Here is a 21,337-nt window from a genome sequence, read left to right as displayed (position 1 = left end):
TAAGGTCACAGAGCTGGCTAAAGGAGGAAGAGGCTATTCAAAAGGGTCTTTTAAATTTGTGTGGTCAAAATAATACTGCTTACTCTAAGCTATGTTATCTATAGACCATTTTGCCTTCTATCTTCCAAAGAATAATCACTTTGGGCATACTGAGATAATACAACAAAATCAATAGAAAGCTTATAAACTGCTTTCATTTCATTGTATGCGTATATATGTGTGTGCTGAAATAGGGAAAGATTTCTAGTAATATATCCTAAGAAATCCGAAACACCAATCAGAAAGAATGTATGCACACATATGTTCATAACAGCATAATTTACTATAGCTAAGATCTGGAGACAGGGCCAAGTGCCACCAGCAGATGAGTGGATAAAAAAGATGTTGTACAATTATACCTTGGAATACTATGCAGCAGTAAAAAAGAAGGATCTCTTACCATTTGAAACAGCATGGGTAGTATTATACCAAGTGAAATAAGCCAGTCAGAGAAAGACAAGTACCACATGATTTCATTCATATGCAAAAACTAATGAACAAAATAAACTGATGAACAAAACAGATCCAGAGGCACAGCATAGAACAGACTGTGGAACCTCAGAGGGAAGGTGGGGTAGGGTGGGTGGGTGGGAAATGATCAACCAAAGCACGTGTGTGTGTGTGTGTGTGTGTGTGTGTATTTATATATTTACGCACACATACACACTAGTGGCCCAGTGCACAAATCCATGCACGTTGAAAGGAAATTAAATAGAAGAAATATTTTAATATTGCTATTCACCCTTTCTGAGTAATAGAAGTGTCAACCAAATTCACAATTGACAATGACAGAAACACACGCATGCGATGGCGCCAGTGAGAGCTTTATATGTGTGAACTTAGCCTTTTATATATATAGAATAAGCTTGCTTAATTAGACCTGCTTTCTGATTTAGCTAAACTGTTTCCAGCCCAGTGAAGCACCCCAACTGCTCTTTCAGGTTAATTGTCAGCAACACAAGAGAAAATATCAACAAGAAGCAGATTATTTTTGTAGATCATGCAAGGAGAACAAAGGATAAAATATTTGACTGCAGCAGTGTTTGACTATATTCTGTGCAGTGAGAAAACCTGAAACCATCGTTTCTTACTTCTTTTCAGTCAGGTCAATTTCTAAGCTTTCTAAATTTCCATTTTCAGGCTAATGAAAAGAAAATATGATTCCACTGAGTCTCCTATCTACCTATTTCAGGACTTCTTAGGATCAAATGAGATGAGGCATGGGGAAAATGCTTCACAGACATTTGGTTAAAGTGTAAAATGTTTCTACCTGGCTATAATATAAAGCAAGTTGTGTTCCTGGACTGAAGAAACTGCAAGGAGGCTAGACACTAGGAAGAGGAAGCCGGGCATTGCTACGTGATACCATTACCTGGAGCTCACGGCCATTGTTTCCGAGCTGGGCTGTGGGCCACATTTTGCACCATGGGGTCTTGACAACATCAGCTGCGATTTGAGGGGTGTTGGGGCCTGTGTCCCACTTGTGGAAAGCTGAGTGTTGCTTTGTGGGCGCCAAGTCTGTGGTGCCGTTTCTCTGTAAATGGCCAGTACGCATCACAGTAGCTCCTGCGTTGAGCGTCTGCCTCCTGGTGGTCAGTGCGCGTCATAGTGACCGGTTGAACGGTTGGACACTTAGCATATTAGCCATACACACACACACACACACACCCCATGGACACAGATAACAGGGTGGTGAAGGCCTGGGGCGGGGACAGGGGAAGATGGGGGGAGAAAAAGAGGACACATGTAATTCTTTCAACACTAAATATTTAAAAATTAAATAATAAAGGAGCAAGAGGCTAAACTCTCCTTAAAATACATAATCAATCTGGAGTAAAAATATTGGACAGACTATAGTATTCTGTTTGCTATCCTGTTTACAGAGAGGTACAGTGTAATTCCAGATTGTAAAGTATTCGAATGTCAGCTGAAATGATTTTCATGTGCCACTGTGGTCTCCAACTGTTTCAGATTAGGAGCTTACACAGTTATCAGAGCTCATCTATGAAGACAATTAAAAAAAACAAAAAAAAACCCTTTGAGTGATTTTGAGGGATAGACACTAGTGAAAAAGATTTATGTGAACAACAATGTCAGCAGAACACTAAAAATATCACCTGGCCAAGTGTGATAATATATCACCCTACCACGTGTGATAATATAAAGTGGGAACAGTTTCAAAGTCATCATGCAAAAGAATCACAATGCCCAAGTAAAGCATGCAGAGAAGGGTAATTCTTAACACTGCAGAGGAGACGTCTGGAATGGGGTTGAACTTGGAAGCAAATGTGACAGATATCAGTCAAATATTAGAAGAGGTAAAAGCTAAATTTTTCAGAAGAAAAATAAAAACTGATTTTCTAGTTCTACAACCTACAATGTCTTTAACCACAATAAAGTGTTTCTCTCCTAGAAACAGACATTTTCCCATGATCCTTAAAATCCAAATGAAAAAATCCAACTTTAAAGAATATTATTTTTTCTCGCCAAGAAACATGGAAGAAAAAAAAATGCTCCAAGTGACTGAACATCAGAGAGATGCAAATTAATACGACAATGAGGTATCACCTCACACTTGTCAGAATGGCTACCATCAACAAATCAACAAAAGACAAGCTGGCAAGTACACTACTGGTGACAATGCAGACTGATGCAGCCATTATGTGAAACAGTATGGCTTCCTCAAAAAAATTAAACATGGAACTGCCATTTGACCCAGTGATCTCACTTCTAGGACTATATCCTAAGAAACCCAAAACACCAATCAAAAAGAATGTATGTACCACTATGTTCATAGCAACACAATTTACAACAGCTAAGATCTGAAAACAGCCCAAGAGCTCATAAGTAGATGAGTGGATAAAAAGCTGTGGGACATTTACACCATGTAATACTATGAAGTAGTAAAGAAGAATCTCTTAATCTTTGAGACAGCATGGAGAGAACTGGAGAGTATCACGCTAAGTGAAACAAATCAGCCAGAGAAAAACAAGTATCACATGATCTCACTCATATGTGGAATCTAAATAACAAAATAAACTGATGAAGGGAGTGGATCCAGAGGCAAGGAAGCACAGATCTCCAAGTGAAGATGGGTGGGAGGTAATCAACCAAAGACCCTATACCCATATAGGCATAACCCACGGACACAATGGGCTGGTGAGAGCGGGGGTGGGGTCATGGTGATGGGGGATGGATGGAGAGGTTCAATGGGGAGCAAAGAGGACACATGTAATACTTTCAACAATAAATATGTAAAAATTTTAAAAAATAATCTCTTCTCATTTAGATTAAATTTCATAAACTGGCTTAAATGGAGACAACAGTTGATCCTTTAATGCCTCTTAATTTTGTACAGAAATTAACATGAATTAGATGTATTTTTGAGTTCCTTTATTTATATAATAAAAAATTCCTCTGAAATTATTCTCTTATTGGTGATCAGCATCACATAAAATCGCATAAAATGTGTCCTGATCTGTTTTCTTCAATAAACACGCTTAGGGGGGGGAGGGGAGGAAGAAAAGTTTCTTTTCAAATGCTAAAGAAATTTTATCAAAGCATTAAGTGAATGTAATTACATCAACCCATCAAAGTCTACTTCAAAACCTATCTAAAACTTCACTTCTGGATTTAACTCTGCTAGAATATGAAAAGTATTCCAGAATAAATAAAAAAAGGGCAATATATTTACATTTCCCATGCTACAACAAAAGTAACCCATTCTTCTTAAAACACCACAAGATCTAATACCCAGGCCTGCCCTGAACTCAGTTTTATATCCTTCTAATGAGATGGTCCTTAACCAGGGATGCTGCCAACATCCTACAATTCAGAGGACAGCTCCCTACAAAGAATTATTCAGCCCGAAGTATTAATAGTGCCAAGGCTGAGAAACCTCAATCTAATATAATGGGAACTTATTGGCATATACCTTTTGTGAGCTTTGGTGGAATTATGTAATACTTCGGTGTGAAAATTTTTACCAAGGTGGCTGAGGACATTCATCTTGGTTGTGTAAAAGATATCACTGCTTCCTTTATGACAGGTGACTCACTGTTAAAACTCAGCATACCAAAAAATCCACAAAAAACACATCATTCTCACTTACCATTTGGGTGAAAAAAAAACTTCATTAAAACTTAGTAAGCCGCCAAAACCTGATTTGGCTCAGTGGACAGAGCTTCAGCCTGTGGACTGAAAGGTCCCAGGTTCAATTCCAGTCAAGGGCATGTACCTTGGTTGTGGGCACATCCCCAGTAGGGGGTGTGCAAGAGGCAACTGATCGATGATTCTCTCTCATCGATGTTTCTAACTCTATCCCTCTCTCTCTTCCTCTCTGTAAAAAATCAATAAAATATATTTAAAATAAAAAGTTTGCTAGTGGTAGCCAAAAGAGAAAAACAAATAATATTATAAAAGAGGGGGGGGGGGAAAAAAAAAAAAAAAAAAAACAACTTAGTAAGCCCTGGCCAGGTAGCTCATTTGGTTATGGCGTTGTCCCACTACGCCAAGGTTGCCAGTTGATTCTAGGTCAGGGCACATACAAGAATCAACCAATGAATGAACAAATGAGTGGAACAACAAACCAATGTCTATCTCTAGTTCTCCCTCCTCCAACCTTCCTCCCCCTCTTCCCCCCTCACTCTAAAATTAATAATAATTTAAAAACCTACAAAAATGCCGAAACCGGTTTGGCTCAATGGATAGAGCGTCGGCTTGGGGACTGAAAGGTCCCAGGTTCGATTCCGGTCAAGGGCATGTACCTTGGTTGCAGGCATATCCCCAGTAGGGGGTGTGCAAGAGGCAGCTGATCGATGACTCTCTCATTGATGTTTCTAACTCTCTGTCTCTCTCCCTTCCTCGCTGTACAAAAATCAATAAAAAATATATTTAAAAAAAAAAAAAAACCTACAAAAATTTAGTAAGAATTTAAACAGCAAATTCTTATTCCATGTTTTCCTGGTTTGGGAGATATAAACACCCCAAATAGGAAAACCCATTAAAATGCAACTAACTAACTAGTCATCAATTTTGATCCCATTCTGTAAATGTTGACTCCAAATTTCAATACCTCTCTAATAAACTTCTAACTTACCATCACTTTTGGGACTATATTTTTTCCTTTGCCTTTGCATCAATCAAAAAATATATATTAAAAACTCAGTTCTTATTTTAGTTAAAATGAGGATAATCATTTTCTTCGCTTCACAATACAAGCATCGTTTTAGACAATAACAATTCAAACAATCCAAGATTATTTTTCATTTCTATGTCATGTTCCCTTCCAATCACCCCTGTACACACACCTATGTCCACTTAAAACCATACCAAGTTAACTTTTGATACACAAACATCTTAAAAAATGAAAAAATACTATTGCAATCCTTTTTTAATTAAAAAAATTTTTTTTTTATTTTTATTTTTCACAGAGAGGAAGAGAGAGGGATAGAGAGTTAGAAACACTGATGAGTGAGAATCATCAATCAGCTGCCTCTTGCACAACCCCTACTGGGGATGTGCCCACAACCAAGGTGCATGTCCTTGACCATAATCGAACCCGGGACCCTTCAGTCCGCAGGCCGACGCTCTATCCACTGAGTCAAACGGGTTTTGGCCTATTGCAATCCTTTTAACAAATTGAAATGGTTTTGCTTTTTGAATTCTGAAGTCCTTTCTATTGAATGACTACCTACATGAGTCATTCATGAAGAAATATGAAGATGCCATTCTTTTTTTTCCTCTCAGAAATATATTATCGACTCATAAATTCTTCAGTTTAAGAAAATTAATCTGGGATATCCTCATCTGAAGACTCAGTCTGTGACTTAGCTTATACAATCACTCTATCATCATCATTACAGTCTACAGTGTCTATTAGTTCCTCTAATTGTGAAATGTCTCCTCTTTGCCATTATGGGAGGAAAATGAAAAATTATGGATTATCAAATATGTTCAATGAAAGCTTTAAAAAGTTATGTAGTATAAAGAATTATCATATACCTTTCACTAGATATCCCAAAGATTAACATCCTATATAATATTTAAGATGTTACACCCAAATTTCTTTTATACTTTCTCAAAAGATGTGCAATGCTTTGGGCAAAAAGCAGTAAGAAAACTTAGTCTTTTTAGCATAGATGGGAATAATGATGAGAAATTATGAAGTATGAAAATGTTTCAAGGCATAGGAAAACTAAGATCATTAAGATCCCATAATATAGCTCAGATGTATAAATAACTAAAATGAGTTTTACATTAAAAAGGAAGTCAATCTTACCTTTGTTCTTTTAAATACCTTCAATTAAAAAAAAATAGTACTGCTCAAAAAGAAACTCAAAACTAAAACTGGGTTCAATTGACACTGATATTATAGGTAGAAAATGAACAGAAAACTATGTAGCTCAATGTAAAAGGTATTAATTGTATCAAGATTAACTTCCTGATTTAGATCAGTATACTACAGTTTTGTAAGATACATTTGAGAAATCTGGGTGAAGGTTACATAGCAATTCTTTTTATTATTTTTGCAACTTTTTTGAAGTCTAAAATTCTTTCAAAATGAAAAGTTAAAAAAATAAGTAACAATCATAGGGATTATAAATGGAGCAAATTATAGTGTACTGCTATTCTCAAAGACATTAACATTTAGTTTGTATGACAAGGTTTCTATAAGTTAATTGAGAATGATATGAAAGACTGTTACAGAAAATATACTGGCTAAAGCAATAAAAAAAAAGCATTTTTGTTGAAAAAGCAGGACTTGAGAAGGATTTTTTAAAATATATATTTTATTGATTTTTTACAGAAAGGAAGGGAAAGGAATAGAGAGTTAGAAATATTGATGAGAGAGAAACATCAATCAGCTGCCTCCTGTACACCTTCCACTGGAGATGTGCCCGCAACCATGGTGCATGCCCTAGACCAGAATCGAATCTGGGACCGTTCAGTCCGCAGGCTGACGCTCTATTCACTGAGCCAAACTGGTTTCGGCGAGAAGGTTCTTAAGAGGCCAGATACATGTGTCACTCACTTCATACTGCCTTTATTCTACTGGTTATATTTTTGCCCCTACAAAGACATGGGAACACACACCTTTCACCATCTTTGCATCCTCCACTGTGCTCAGCACACTGCCTTGTTTGTGGTAGAAACCAATCTTTCATGCATCCTTTTATATTTATTGAGCACATACTATGGGTCAGGCATTGTTCCAAAAGCTAGAGCTATAGTAGTAAACAAACAAACAAACAAACAAAAAACACTTCTTCCCTCATGACATTTACATTTTAGTGAGAGAAATAGACAATAAATAAAGCATTTAAAAAAGGTATTCAGAATATTGGACAATGACAAATGTTAAGAAGAAAAACACAGAAGGATTTTGAAACGTTACATAAGAATGACCAAAGAGCCAAGACCGGTTTGGCTCAATGGATAGAGCGTCGGCTTGGGGACTGAAGGGTCCCAGGTTCGATTCCGGTCAAGGGCATGTATTATACCTTGGTTGTGGGTATATCTCCAGTAAGGGGTGTGCAAAAGGCAGCTGAGCGATGACTCACTCTCATCGATGTTTCTAACTCTCTATCTCTCTCCCTTCCTCTCTGTACAAAATCAATAAAATATATATTAAAAAAAAAAAAAAAAAAAGAATGACCAAAGAACACCTCACTAATGAGGTAATTTGAATATAGGCAGTAAGGATTTAGCCATGTGGGAATCAGTGGGATAAGCATTATAGGCAGTGGGTCCAGCAAATGTAATGATCCTGATGCACATTTGCTTGATATTTTCCAAGAATAACAAAAAGATTGTGTAGCTCCAGCAGAATGGAAGAGAGACTAGTAAAAACTGATGTAAGAGAGGTAATGGGGTTGGGGATAATAGGAAGGTATCATATATTTGTTCTCAATAAGTCATAATAAGGACTCTGACTTAAGACTCAGACTGAAATGAGAAGCCACTGGAGAATTTAAAGCAGGAAAGTGACACGGTCTGACATAGGTTTTATAAGAATCGCTTGGGCCCAGCCTGTGTGGCTAAATGGTTGAGTGTCAATCCAGGACCCAAAGAGATCACTCGTTCGATACCCAGTCAGGGCACATGCCTGGGTTGCAGGCTCAAACCCCAATATGGGGTGTGCAGGAGACAGCGGATCCATGATGTTTTGCTCTCATCAGTGTTTCTTTCTCTCTCTAAAAAAAAAATTAAAAATATATATATTTTTAAAAGAATCACTTGGAATGCTGTGTTAACAGACTAAAGAAAATAACACTGAATGCAAACTGTGAGTGAAAAATAAAATTTTTAAAAATAGACTGAAGAAAAAAAATAAACTGAAGAGGGGCAATAATAAAGCATAGAGAACAGTTAAAATAATCCAAACTAGAGGTATTAGTCATTGCTGTAGTTAGGGCGTAGAAGGAATTAAGTGCTCAAATGGATAGTCTTTTGAATACAGAGCAAATAAAGTTAGTCAACTGACCACATATGAAAAAGACAGAAAGAGAAAAGTCAAAGATGTCTAGTAGATATCCAAGAGGAAATATGAAGAAAGGGGCAGGAGGCCTAGCTGGTTTCACTCAGTGGATAGAGCGTTGGCCTGCGAACTGAAGGGTCCCAGTTTCGATTCTGGTCAAGGGTACATTCAGGCTGTAGGCTTGATCCCCAGTGGGGCATGCAGGAGGCAGCTAATCAATGATTCTCTCTCATCATTCATGTTTCTATCTCTTTCTCCCTCTCCCTTCCTCTCTGAAATCAATAAAAATATATTAAAATGGGGGTACTAGATGTTAGTCTATAATACAAGGAAGAGGTTCTTAGAGATAGAAATTTAAGTTATCAGCATTGCTTGGATTTCAGAAAATGTGTATGGCAGCTCCAAAATCAAGCACTTTCGCATTTCTGCACCAAGTGAAACAGCTTAGACCAGTGGTCGGCAAACTGCGTCTCCCGAGCCACATGCGGCTCTTTGGCCCCTTGAGCGTGGCTCTTCTACAAAATACCATATGTGGGTTCGCATCTACAGTGCGATTGAAACTTCAGTGGCCTATGCGCAGAAGTCAGTTTCCGGCCTGGGCAAGTCTATTTTGAACAATGAGCCACACTCAAGGGGTCAAAGAACTGCATGTGGCTCGCAAGCTGGGGTTTGCCATCCACTGGCTTAGACAGGTCAGGTTGTGCTCCTAAATTGGTTGTGGAACCAAACTTACCATCAGTAATAAATTATTGCATTTCCGAATTTGCAGATAAGAGATTGTGGACCTGTATATGCTTCAAAAGTCTGCAAGTTAACAAGCCTAGCCCTGGAGGATACCAGCAGGACTGAAGTACCCACTGCCAAGATGCTGGTAAATACAAATGTAGGCACATATGCCAGAAAGAAAGGGAGAATACAAAAGCAAACAGAGAGAAAAAGATATATCTGTTAGAAATTGCTACCAATTAATGCCTAACTAACTTTGAATCCAATTGCAACTGAACAGAAGCAGCCTCTGGATAGCAAACTTTAAAATGTCATTCGAGTTCAGTTAGTGAAACAGTATTTACCACCTACTGTGTCTCAGCACTGTCCTAAGCACTGTGCTATCAAGAAAGCTAACTCTCAATCTAGGTGGATTCTGCACCACTGGTGCAGTATTCCCTGAGGATAATCAGTATCAGGTAGTTGCCCTGAAATTTATAAGGAGAAAAACTCTATGCATTTGGTTATAACCAACAACAAATTCCACTGGGCATGTCTTGGAAGAAAAGACCTAAAAAGAAAGTTACATAATTAAAGAAGGCCAAGGTTGTGTGTGTGTGTGTGTGTGTGTGTGTGTGTGTGTGTGTGTTTTAAGGTGCTGTTAAAAGGACATTAGATCATTGTCTAGAAACAATTAGAATTCACATTTTTTTTAAATGTCAGGAAGCCTGGTCGGTGTGGCTCAGTGGTTGAGCACTGACCATAGGGTCACAGTCCAATTCCAGGTCAGGGCACATGCTCAGGTTTTAGGCTCGATCCACAGTGGGGGCTGTGCAGGAGGCAGCTGATCAATGATTCCCTCTCATCATTGATGTTTCTATTTCTCTCCCTCTCCCTGAAATCAATTAAAAATTTTATTTTAAATGCCAGGAAAATAAAATTTCTCAAAATATTTGGAAATATGTAACTTAATGGTAAAACCCTGACTCACAGACTACCCAGGTATGCTGCATTAGATGAATTTCATTATTTGACCTTAACTTTAATAAAACACTAATATCCAGAATTATTTAAACTGTAACAACAAAAAGATAAAAACCCCAAGCTATTTCTGCTACTACTCATTTGTTAGCAGAAACATAAACCCATGTGAAGGGAAAGGAGATTTAAGAAATAAGAGTTGAGCCGAGATCGGTTTGGCTCAATGGATAGAGCGTCTGCTTGGGGACTGAAGGGTCCCGGGTTCGATTCCGGTCAAGGGCATGTACCTTGGTTGCGGGCATATCCCCAGTGGGGGGTGTGCAAGAGGCAGCTGATCGATGACTCTCTCTCATCGATGTTTCTAACTCTCTCTCTCTCCCTTTCCTCTCTGTACAAAATCAAGAAAAATATAAAAAAATAAATAAAAAAAATAAAAAGAAAGAAAGAAAGAAAGAAAGAAATAAGAGTTGAGCCGAAACCGGTTTGGCTCAGTGGTAGAGCGTCTGTCTGCGGAATGAAAGGTCCCGGGTTCAATTCCGGTGAGGGGCATGTACGTTGGTTGTGGGCACATCCCCAGTAGGGGGTGTGCAAGAGGCAGCTGGTCGATGTTTCTCTCTCATCGACGTTTCTAGCTCTCTGTCTCTCTCCCTTCCTCTCTATAAAAATCAACAAAATATATTTTAAAAATAATAAAAAGAAATAAGAGTTGAGCCGAGACCGGTTTGGCTCAATTGATAGAGCGTGGGCTTGGGGACTGAGGGGTCCCGGGTTCGATTCCGGTCAAGGGCATGTACCTTGGTTGCGGGCATATCCCCAGTAGGGGGTGTGCAAGAGGCAGCTGATCGATGACTCTCATCGATGTTTCTAGCTCTCTATCTCTCTCCCTTCCTCTCTGTACAAAATCAATAAAATATATATATATTTAAAAATAATAAAAATTTTAAAATAAAAAAAATAAAGAAATAAGAGTTGAGCCCTAGCTGGTTTGGCTCAGTGGCTAGAGTGATGGCCCTCAGACTGAAGGGTCCTGAGTTCAATTCGGGTCAAAGGCATATGCCCGGATTGCGGGCTCAATCCCCAGTAGGGGGCGTGCAGGAGGCAACCAATCAATGATTCTCTCTCATTATTGATGTTTCTATCTCTCTTCCTCTCTGAAATCAATAAAAATATATTTAAAAAAAATAACAGTAACCATATTAACAATATTATATTGAGCTTGACATGATAGCAATAACATATATGCCAATTTCATTGTGATTCTTAACCTTCCAACATTAGAAACAATCAGAACTGCAAACTGAAGAGAACAGGATTCACAAACTCTGGAAGAGAGACTACAATCAACTTGCCAATTCCAACATGATGCCATCCATACCTTCTAACATTCAAAAGCATTCTCTAGCGTACTTTGTGTGAGAGATGTCTAAAGTCATGTTAGCACTCAAATCAACTGGATTTAAGACTTAAGACTCCACCCTACTCACTGTCCCCTCTCCCTCCACCCAAAGGTGGGCTCTTCTTCCTCCAAATTCCTTACAGCTCTTTGTATTTGACTCTTATGGCCTCAACCTATAATGACATATAGTAAAATCATAATTCATATATTTGCCTTTTCTTCTAACAATGTAAACTTCTATAGGGCTAAGATTTTTCCTATGTCAGCCTAGAAGTATTTAAGAAGATGGTCAATAGCCGGGACCGGTTTGGCTCAATGGATAGAGCGTCGGCTTGGGGACTGAGGGGACCCGGGTTCGATTCCGGTCAAGGGCATGTACCTTGGTTGCGGGCATGTCCCCAGTGGGGGGTGTGCAAGAGGCAACTGATCGATGACTCTCTCTTGACTCTCTCTCATCGATGTTTCTAGCTCTCTATCTCTCTCCCTTCCTCTCTGTACAAAATCAATAAAATATATTTTAAAAAAAAATAAGATGGTCAATAAATGAATGTTGAAACAATTCACCTTTAGAATCTGAGCCCCAATCTTTCCTTCAAAGCTCTCTCAAAAACACACTGCTGGTTCCTCAAAAAATTAAACATAAAATTGCCATATGATCCAGCAACTCCACTTCTGGGTATATACCCCAAAGTATTATATTCAAAGCAGATACTTGAAGAGATATTTATACACTCATTTTCACAGCAACATTATTCACAATATCCAAAAGGTGGAAACAACCCAAATGTCCACCCATGCATGAATAAACAAAATGTGGTATATACATGCATACAAAAGAATATTATTCACCATCAAAAAGGTAATTCTGGCTGAAGCCGGTTTGGCTCAGTGGTAGAGCGTCGGTCTGCGGACTGAAAGGTCCCAGCTTCGATTCCGGTCAAGGGCATGTACTTTGGTTGCGGGCACATCCCCGGTAGGGGTTGTGCAAGAGGCAGTTGGTCGATGTTTCTCTCTAATCAACGTTTCTAGCTCTCTATCTCTCTCCCTTCCTCTCTGTAAAAAATCAATAAAATATATTTTTTTTTAAAAAGTAATTCTGGCTCTGGCCAATGTGACTCAGTCAGTTGAGCTTTGTCCTGTGCACTAAAAGATAGCTGTATTGGGGTGAAAAAAGGCAACATATGTAATACTTCAACAATGAAGAATTATTTTTTTTAAATGTAAAAAGAAAAAAGAGGGCACTGGTTTGAATCCTGGTCAGAGCATATGCCCAGATTTTGGGTTGGGATGTGTATGGGAGGCAACCAATCGATGTTTCTCACATGGATGTTTTTCTCTCAAAAAAAAAAATCAATAAGAACATTTTTAAAAAAATACATTTTATTGATTTTTTAGAGAGGAAAGGAAAAGGATAGAAAGTTAGAAACATCAATGAGAGGGAAAGATCGATCAGCTGACTCCTGCACACCTCCTACTGGGAGTGTGCAAGCAACCAAGGTACATGCCCTTGAGCGGAAATGAACCTGGGACCTTTCAGTTCACAGGCCAATGCTCTATCAACTGAGCCAAACAGGTTAGGACTAAAAACATTTTTTTAAAAGGTATTTCTGACACAAGCTATCACATAGATAAATCTTGAAGACATTATTCTAAGTGAAATAAGCCAGACACGACTGACAAATACTGTGAGTCCACTTCTATGATGTATTAAGAGTAGTCGCATTCTGAGAGAGAAAGTACAACAGTGGTTGTCAGGGGCTGAAGGATTTTTGTTATTGTTTAATGGGCACAGAATTTGAGAAAATGAAAAAGTTCTGGAAATGGATGGTAGTGATGGTTAACAGTATGAATGTACTTACTGCTACTAACCTGTACACTTTAGATGCCCTGGCCAGTGTGGTCCAGTTGGTTGGAACATCTTCCCTGTACACCAAAAGGTCATGGGACTGATTCCCATACGTAGGTTGTGGGCTTGGTCCCCAATTGGAGCACATAAGGGAAGTGACCGATTAATGTTTCTCTCACATTGATGTTTCTCTTTCCCCCACCTCCCTCCTTTCCTTCCTCTCTCTAAAATTAATAAACATATTCTTGTGTGAGGATTTTTTTTTTTTAAGCACACTGTTCCTTCTGTTTACTATCCTTAGACCAGAGACAGCTGAAGTATAAAGAGCATGAACTCTGGAAACAGAATGCCTGGATCCAGATCCTGGCTTGACCTCTTTTTTTTTTTAACACACGGAGGAAGGGAGAGAGAGAGAGAACTAGAAACGTCGATGAGAGAGAAACATCGACCAGCTGCCTCTTGCACACCCCCTACCGGGGATGTGCCCGCAACCAACGTACATGCCCCTGACCGGAATCGAACCTGGGACCTTTCAGTCTGCAGACCAAAGTTCTACCACTGAGCCAAACCGGTTTCGGCTTGACCACTTATTATATATCTACCCTCACTCTTTAAAACATGGATTCCATAGAACTCGCTACATAGGGTTACCATGAAGACTAAATGGGTTAATAAATGCATAGTGCCTAACTCAGAGTCTGGGACATAGTAAGGGCTTCATAAATGATGAATTCTTATTATTCAAGGAGGGCTGAGGTACAGTTAGAAAAGGCATGTAACTATCATTTTTGCAAGAACTACAGAAAGTAACTTAAACTCTTGGTTGGGGAGTTAATGAAACCTTTTACAGCATTGCACTAAATTACTGAATGCTGTGAACATAATCTTTCAATTTCAACTAAAATTCATAGCCATTAACATCAGCTTTGCAGTTCTCCAGTATACTGTCTGCTTGCACTGAAGATGTAAACAAGACTATGCTTTGCCAGGAATCTTTTCAAATTACTGTATACCTCCTTCCTTAAAAAGAAAAAAATATCTTTAATTACAAATCTTATCTTCTCAATTACAAAATGCCAATCTAGCCGAGACCGGTTTGGCTCAATGGATAGAGCGTCGGCTTGGGGACTGAAGGGTCCCGGGTTCGATTCCGGTCAAGGGCATGTACCTTGGTTGCGGGCATATCCCCAGTAGGGGGTGTGCAAGAGGCAGCTGATCGATGACTCTCTCTCATCGATGTTTCTAACTCTCTATCTCTCCCTTCCTCTCTGTACAAAATCAATAAAAATATATTTAAAAAAAAAAAAAAATGCCAATCTATCTAAGATCTTTAATTCTGACAAACTACATAGTGTATAATAGTGACTTTTGGATACGTAAGAAACATTTATGAAAACTTTCCTAGGACAATATATCCAAGTTCTTACTTTTTTGTTGTTGTTAATTTTCACCCAAGGATATTTTTCCATTGATTTTTAGAGAGAGTGAAAGGGAAGAGAGAAAAGAGAAACATCGATGTGAGACAGGCACATCGACTGGTTTCCTCCTGCACACACCCTGACCAGGGCCGGGGAACCTGCCCATGACCAGAATTGAACCTGGGAACCTTCAGTCTGAGTGCTGACTCTATCCACCTGACTCTATCCACTGAACCAAACCTGCAGAAGCTCTTATTTGAATTCTTAATGCCTATGTGGGGATTTGTGACCTTGCCACACCAATAGACAATATTCTCAAAAGGCAAGAATTAGGTCTTCCATTTCCCAGCACACAGCATTGCAAATAGTGGGCACAACCATGTGTTGACCAATCCTGAGTAGTAAATTCTCCACTATTTCACTATCTTTGTCAGTTTATAGTCAGTGGGTCATCGGGTTACGTTAGAGATCCGTTCCTACCACAATTTTCACCGAAAGTCAGAATCCACTTACATAGGCACTTACATCACTCACATGGAGCACATACACAGCAGTAATGAAGTGAACAGTAAAAAAATTAGCCCTAACTGGTTTTGCTTGGTGGATGGAGTATCGCCTTGCAGACAGAAGAGTCCCAAGTTCGATTCTGGTCCAGGGCATGTACCTTGGTTGCGGGCAGATCCCCAGTAGGGGGTGTGCAGGAGGCAGCTGATCAATGTTTCTAATTCTCTATATCCCTTTTCCTTCCTCTCTGGGGGGGGAAAAAAATCAATAAAATATATTTTTAAAAATTTTAAAAGATAACAATTCCTGACATTTACTTGTGGTAATAATAATAATAATAAAGTAAAGCGCATATGTACATACGTCAAAATAACAGAACTTTAAAAATATATATACATTTTATTGATTTTTTACAGAGAGGAAGGGAGAGGGATAGAGAGTTAGAAACATTGATGAGATAAGAGAGAAACATCGATCAGCTGCCTCCTGTACACTCCCTACTGGGGATGTGCCCACAACCAAGGTACATGCCCTTGACCAGAACCGAACCTGGGACCCTTGAGTCCAAAGGCCGACGCTCTATCCACTGAGCCAAACCGGTTAGGGCGGAACTTTTTTAAAAAATATAAATAAATAGGAGATGGTGACTAAAGATGAACGTTGATTCTGACATAACCCGAGGACTGCCTATATCAGGAAAACACCCAAGTTTTCATCTCCAACCAATTATATTACATCCACAATTAAATCAAACTAAAAAGCTACTGTTGCCACTATTTCTTTAGCTTAGAAGGTGGGGCTTACTCTCCACGTGTGAGCCCAAGGTATCAAGTTCTCAGTCCTAACTGAGCAGAGCACAAATCTAGAATTTATCTTCAGTTCAGCCAATTAGCCAGAGAGCTTGCTCAGATGTTAGTAAATTTAAAAAAAAAAAAAAAAAGCGCGCGCATGCGCGCGCGCGCGCACACACACACACACACACACACACACACACACACAAAACAACCTACATACATTCAATGTTTATTTTCTCATGAAAACTATCAAAAACTTACCTTCTCATAAGGAAAGAGAATGTATTATGTCAGAGCAAAATCTCAACTGAAATGGTTTATTAAACCTGAAGTGTCCTAAGGCAAATCCCCAATTCACATTGTAGGGGCAATGCTTCATGTCACAAACAACTCTGCACTAGTCCTTGACTTCCCCCTACTTTCTATAATAAAACAGGGCATAAACATGTATTTTATAGACTATAACAGAAATTGGTCTAGATGTTCTAACATAAAACCAGACTTTTCAAGAACACCTATTGTTATTTAAACTGCAACTTATTTCTTTGTAAAATTAAGCAGAAGAACCACCTGTACAACGAATGCATTAACAAATATAAGGGTTGAAGAAACCCAAGGATTATATGCAAAATGAGTTTTTAAATAAACCTCCATCTTTTATAAACAGATCATTTTAATATAAAATGTAAATCTAACCCTTCCTTTTCGAAATCTGAGCCTTATGAAGAGCAGGAGCTTCCACAGCCCTTTCATGGCTGTGTTTGAAGTCCTAAGGCACCGAAACAGTGGCAAAGTCTAACTACTATACCAATCACCCCATTGGCTCAAAGGAAAGCCCGCCCCATATAACCACGGTAACTGAACATCAAGAGAACTACAGAAAAGATTGTCCCTGGCTACATTTCTAATCTCTGACAATTCTCTCGGTCCTTCCCCCAACTAAGATCGCAGCATGAGCAGAGTTCGACCGCAGACTTCAAAGGACCTCATCACCAAAAGTACAACCAAGAGGAGAGCGGTGAGGACCACACTCCCATTCTCCAAGATGTGCGGTGCCGTCCTCACTGCAAGGATCAAGAAAGAAACAGCTCCAGCCCGGGATCCTCGTGCTCCATGCAACAGGCACCGCAGAGCACAAGACCAGTTGATGACACCGCCCACCTCTCGGGTGGGAAAGGACCCCTTCCACCCCCGGAGAGATAGGGCGGGGCAAATCTAGGCGGCGAGACTCCAGACAGCGGGATCCTCCGAGCCCGGCTTCGCGTGCCCGGGAGGAGGAAATCTGGGACTGGGCAGGTTAAGGATAGCCAGGGGGCGTGGCATCATCAGTCCGTACAGCCACTCCGGATCCTAAGAAGGCGGACTTCACGCACCCTCCCGACCCCGCTCCCAGCCCCACGCGGGAGACCTCCTCTCATCCCACACTCCAGCAGACCCGCGCGCCGCCCACAGCCGAGGCTCCGCCTCCCCCGGGAGGACCGGAGAGGGAGGTCAGCCATAGACAGCACGCAGCGCAGGCCAGGCCCGCCCCTTTCTCCGCTACCGCACGCGCGCCGACCCCGCCCCTGAGCAGCGGCGCGAGAGCCCGCCCTCGCCGCGCGCACCGGGACGGCGCTCTCCTCCCCCTCCCGCTCGAAGCTAACCCGCTCCGCCCTCCCCACCCCCTCACACAACCACACACCTCCCGTCCGCCGGCTCTACGGGAAGCCGAGGAGGTCAGTCACCCCCTTAAAAATACACACACTCGAGTGCCGCGTTACCCGCCACCAGGATCCCCGGCCCAGCGTGCTCTCACCGCAAAGCTGCTACGGCCGCTTCTTACTGCGTGTCCGGCTCAGCATGAGGCCCCGCGAACGGCGCAGGGCACAGGCCCGCCGAAGAGGACTGCCAGCTTCCTCTCTGCTAACGAGGCGGTCACAGGCCCAGATGCCCAGACTAGGAAGGAGGGAGGGAGGGAAACTCTGAGGGGGAAGGGAGGGGGGGAGATGGAGAAACCGTCTCCGCCGCCTCTACCGCCGCGGCCGCTTCTCTGTTACCCGGGAAATCCCGCCCACTCCGCCGGCCCGCCCCGCATAGGAAAGACTCAGCTTCGCTTTGCCACAAGTCGTATAATCTGTCTGTCAACGGTTTAGCCAATCGCTGTGCCCTGTCTACAGTATGCCCGCCCCCTCCCCCTCTGCAGGGAAAGGAGGGGGAATCGCTCACCTTCTCCACGCCCCTATTGGCGGGGAGCTACCCAAACTCAACCCCGCCTATTGGAGATGAATTGCTGAATCCCACCCCCAAGCCGCAACACTATTGGAGGAAGCATAAAAGCTCTTTTTCGTCTCATTGGAGGATTCCACATATCACGCCCCATGCCGTCTCAGCTACAGACCCAACAAGTCAGCTCTCGCCCTCGCCGATCATCTCATTGGAAGGCTCTCCCACAGCCCTAGGAAGGTAATTAATCGATGTGGGATAAAATGTCCGTGAGACAAGCTCCTCCTATCACACTGCCGGGCCATGACCCGCCCCCAACCATCGTATTGGATAGCTCGCGCCTGATAGAAGCCCCCATTGGCCAGAACGCCCGTCTAAGAAGGCGCTGACTCCGCCCCGCTCGAGGAGGCTGAACCTTAGCAGTCCTTTTGTGGAATGTTTACACTAGAGACTGAAAGCAGAGTTCCAGGGCCGAAACGGGAGGTGCCGCCCTCCTTAGCCGAGATTCTATCCTTGGGATTAGGAGAGAGGCAGCGGCAGGCACTACCGCCTTGGATAAACCCCGCCCCCTATACAAGGGAAAGAGAACCTCATCCTTCCTATCCCATTCGCTCTTTATAATTTACATTTCTGCAAGCTGCCTCTTTGTAAACACTAATATCCAGAGCAGCCGACAACTCCTTTTAGTAAGCAGGGTGCAGAATAAGGACTGGAGACCAAAGCCGAGAAATAGCCCCAGGGGTTGCCACCCCGCAGCACACTTCTAATACCAACACTCCATAAACCTGAAAAAGCAGTCTTAAGAGGGCGGAGATAATAAAAATAAAGGCAGGGCTCTAACAGCCATGGTCCTGGGAGGCGGAGCGTGAAGCAAAAGGCATTTGCGATCTCCGACTGAAAGAACTGAGGAAGTAGACCAAACAGGGTATGGCATAAATAAACCTTCACTCAAACTTCAGAAAAAGAATAAAAATTAAAACTGGGGCCGAAGCCGGTTTGGCTCAGTGGATAGAGCGTCGGCCTGCGGACTGGAGGGTAACAGGTTCGATTTTGGTCGGGTGCATGTGCCTTGGTTGTGGGCACATACCTAGAAGGTGTGCAGGAGGCGGTTGATCGATGTTTCTAGTTCTCTAACCCTCTCCCTCTCTGTGAAAAATCAATAATATATATGTGTGTGTGTGTGTGTGTGTGTATATATATATATATATATATATATATATATATATATATATTTAAAAGATCTTTAAAAAAAAAACTAGGGACAAAAGATAGTATTTCACCTCCTCCTTGGAAAGCGAGCGTTAATGGCAGTCCTTAGGCACTCTCTTTGCCACAGTGCTTCGAACACACAAAGTGCTTGAAGCCTTTGGGTTGCTTTTATTTATTCACCAAATAGGGCGGAGAACTGATGCTAGCCCTGTTTTGGAGGGTGCTTACTGAGCGCCAGGAGAGGAGGGGGCGGGACTAGAATTTTCCCGCTCTCTCCAGCCAAAGGCTACTCCGGGAGAGCCTACTCCACGAGTGGCAGGCTCCAGAAACCTAAGTCCTATCGTGCCCTCCTTACCCAATCGGGCGGAGACGGTAAGAAATGAGCGCCGGCAACAGGTGGGCCTGAGTGAAGGACGGCTTCTAGCCGCAAGGACAAGGTAGCTAATTCTGAACCCCAGGAACACCCGACAAATGGAAGCAGCCTCGCTGGGAGCCAAGCCCTGCCCAATAGAGTTCTAAAAATAAGTCACACTGAGGAAAGGGAACCCGGGAGCAAACCCTGCGGTTTCGAAGCGGCATTTCCGAGGGCTGTGAACTTTAGGTCGACCCGGCTCCCTGCACTGTATGCCACACTGCACTCCCACCTGACCACTTCGAACCCAAGCAGGATTCATCCCCGGTCAACAGGGTTGCTCTGGATCTTGCCTGAGGCCTCCAGACCAATCATACTTAGGTTGCTAGTGTTTTAGATAAGAACTAAGCCGTTTTAGATACGGCTACCTTACGCTGGGAAGAAAACAGTCAGCGTCCGCAGCGTGTTCAAGCTTAAAAAGAGGACGATCTTTGAAAAGTCCAAGGGCGCAGGAATAAGCCAGGCTTGGAGTCAGTACCTTAGTACTTGGCCCGGAAGGGCAGATCCCACTCCCTCCTTCCAACTCATTCAAGATCACTCTAAGTCCGTGTGTCCCCACCCCCACCCCCGCCCCTCGAATTCTCTTCGCACCGTCAACCCTAACTTTTATCGCAAAGGCTACTAGATATCGAGCCTTGGTGAAATGAATCACTGTGTCTTTTTGGCTCGCCCAGCCTTGCCGCAGGCTCCATCTCCAAAGCCGGGACTTCCGGGCGGGAGACACTTCTAAGGAGCAAGGCGGGCCTCACAGGGTGTCCGGCGCGCACACGACCAAAGAGAAGGGGCGGGGAACAGGGTGGACTTCCTCCTCCAAGCAGGCTGCGCCGGGGGCGGGACCATCTGTCCACCAATCGGAAGCAGGGGAGGGACCTTGCGCCTCGCGTTAGACCGTAGGAATCCCTCCTCCGCCGTTCACGGAAAAAAATCCTCCAACTTAAAACTCCAGCCCAGTGTCCCATAGGCGGAGCTCGGAAGTAGGTTATCCAATCAATAACCGAGAAGGAAAAAACCGATGAGGTTCACCGTCCATCCAGTGGAAGACAAGAGAAGGCGGGCCCTCTGGAGGAGCCCGAAACGGGTGGGAGCAGGGAAAGGCCCCGCCCCCGTCCTCCTCTGGGTGCGGAGACCGGCGGCCGGCGGAGTAGGTAGTAAACAGGCCCGAAGTGGGCCCGGCCTCGGCGCTTCCTCTCGGAGACGCACCGGCCGACCGCAGCGGTTCCCGCCAACGCCCCGCCTACCAGTCGGCGGCCGCCATTCCGGCTGACAGGCGCGCCCCCGGGCCCTCCCCGCCCGCTGATGCATTTCCTTTTCCCGAGTCTGAGCGTGGAGACTGTTTTCCCAGTTTCCGACCT

The 21,337-nt window shown here is 42.5% G+C and overlaps 1 protein-coding gene across 14 annotated transcripts in view; it reads right to left on the bottom strand.

The window, feature by feature from the left end:
* SIN3A (SIN3 transcription regulator family member A) overlaps positions 1–21,337 on the bottom strand; it is a 94,650-nt gene that overhangs the window by 72,216 nt on the left and 1,097 nt on the right. For 2 of the 14 annotated variants that reach the window (XM_045586593.1, XM_045586595.1), the window contains exon 1: positions 17,958–18,959. The exons of 1 other annotated variant lie outside the window; for it this stretch is intronic. The gene's annotated coding sequence lies outside the window, so the exon portion shown is untranslated. Of the gene's footprint in view, positions 1–17,904; positions 18,999–21,337 lie in introns of those variants that run through there. 11 more of the 14 variants (XM_045586601.1, XM_045586610.1, XR_004990926.2 and 8 more) reach the window with 10 other exon arrangements.

The sequence above is a fragment of the Pipistrellus kuhlii genome, unplaced genomic scaffold (genome assembly GCF_014108245.1).
Source record: "Pipistrellus kuhlii isolate mPipKuh1 unplaced genomic scaffold, mPipKuh1.p scaffold_m20_p_1, whole genome shotgun sequence".
NCBI classification, from domain to species: domain Eukaryota; kingdom Metazoa; phylum Chordata; class Mammalia; order Chiroptera; family Vespertilionidae; genus Pipistrellus; species Pipistrellus kuhlii.
This window is presented reverse-complemented; position numbering and strand designations above follow the sequence as displayed.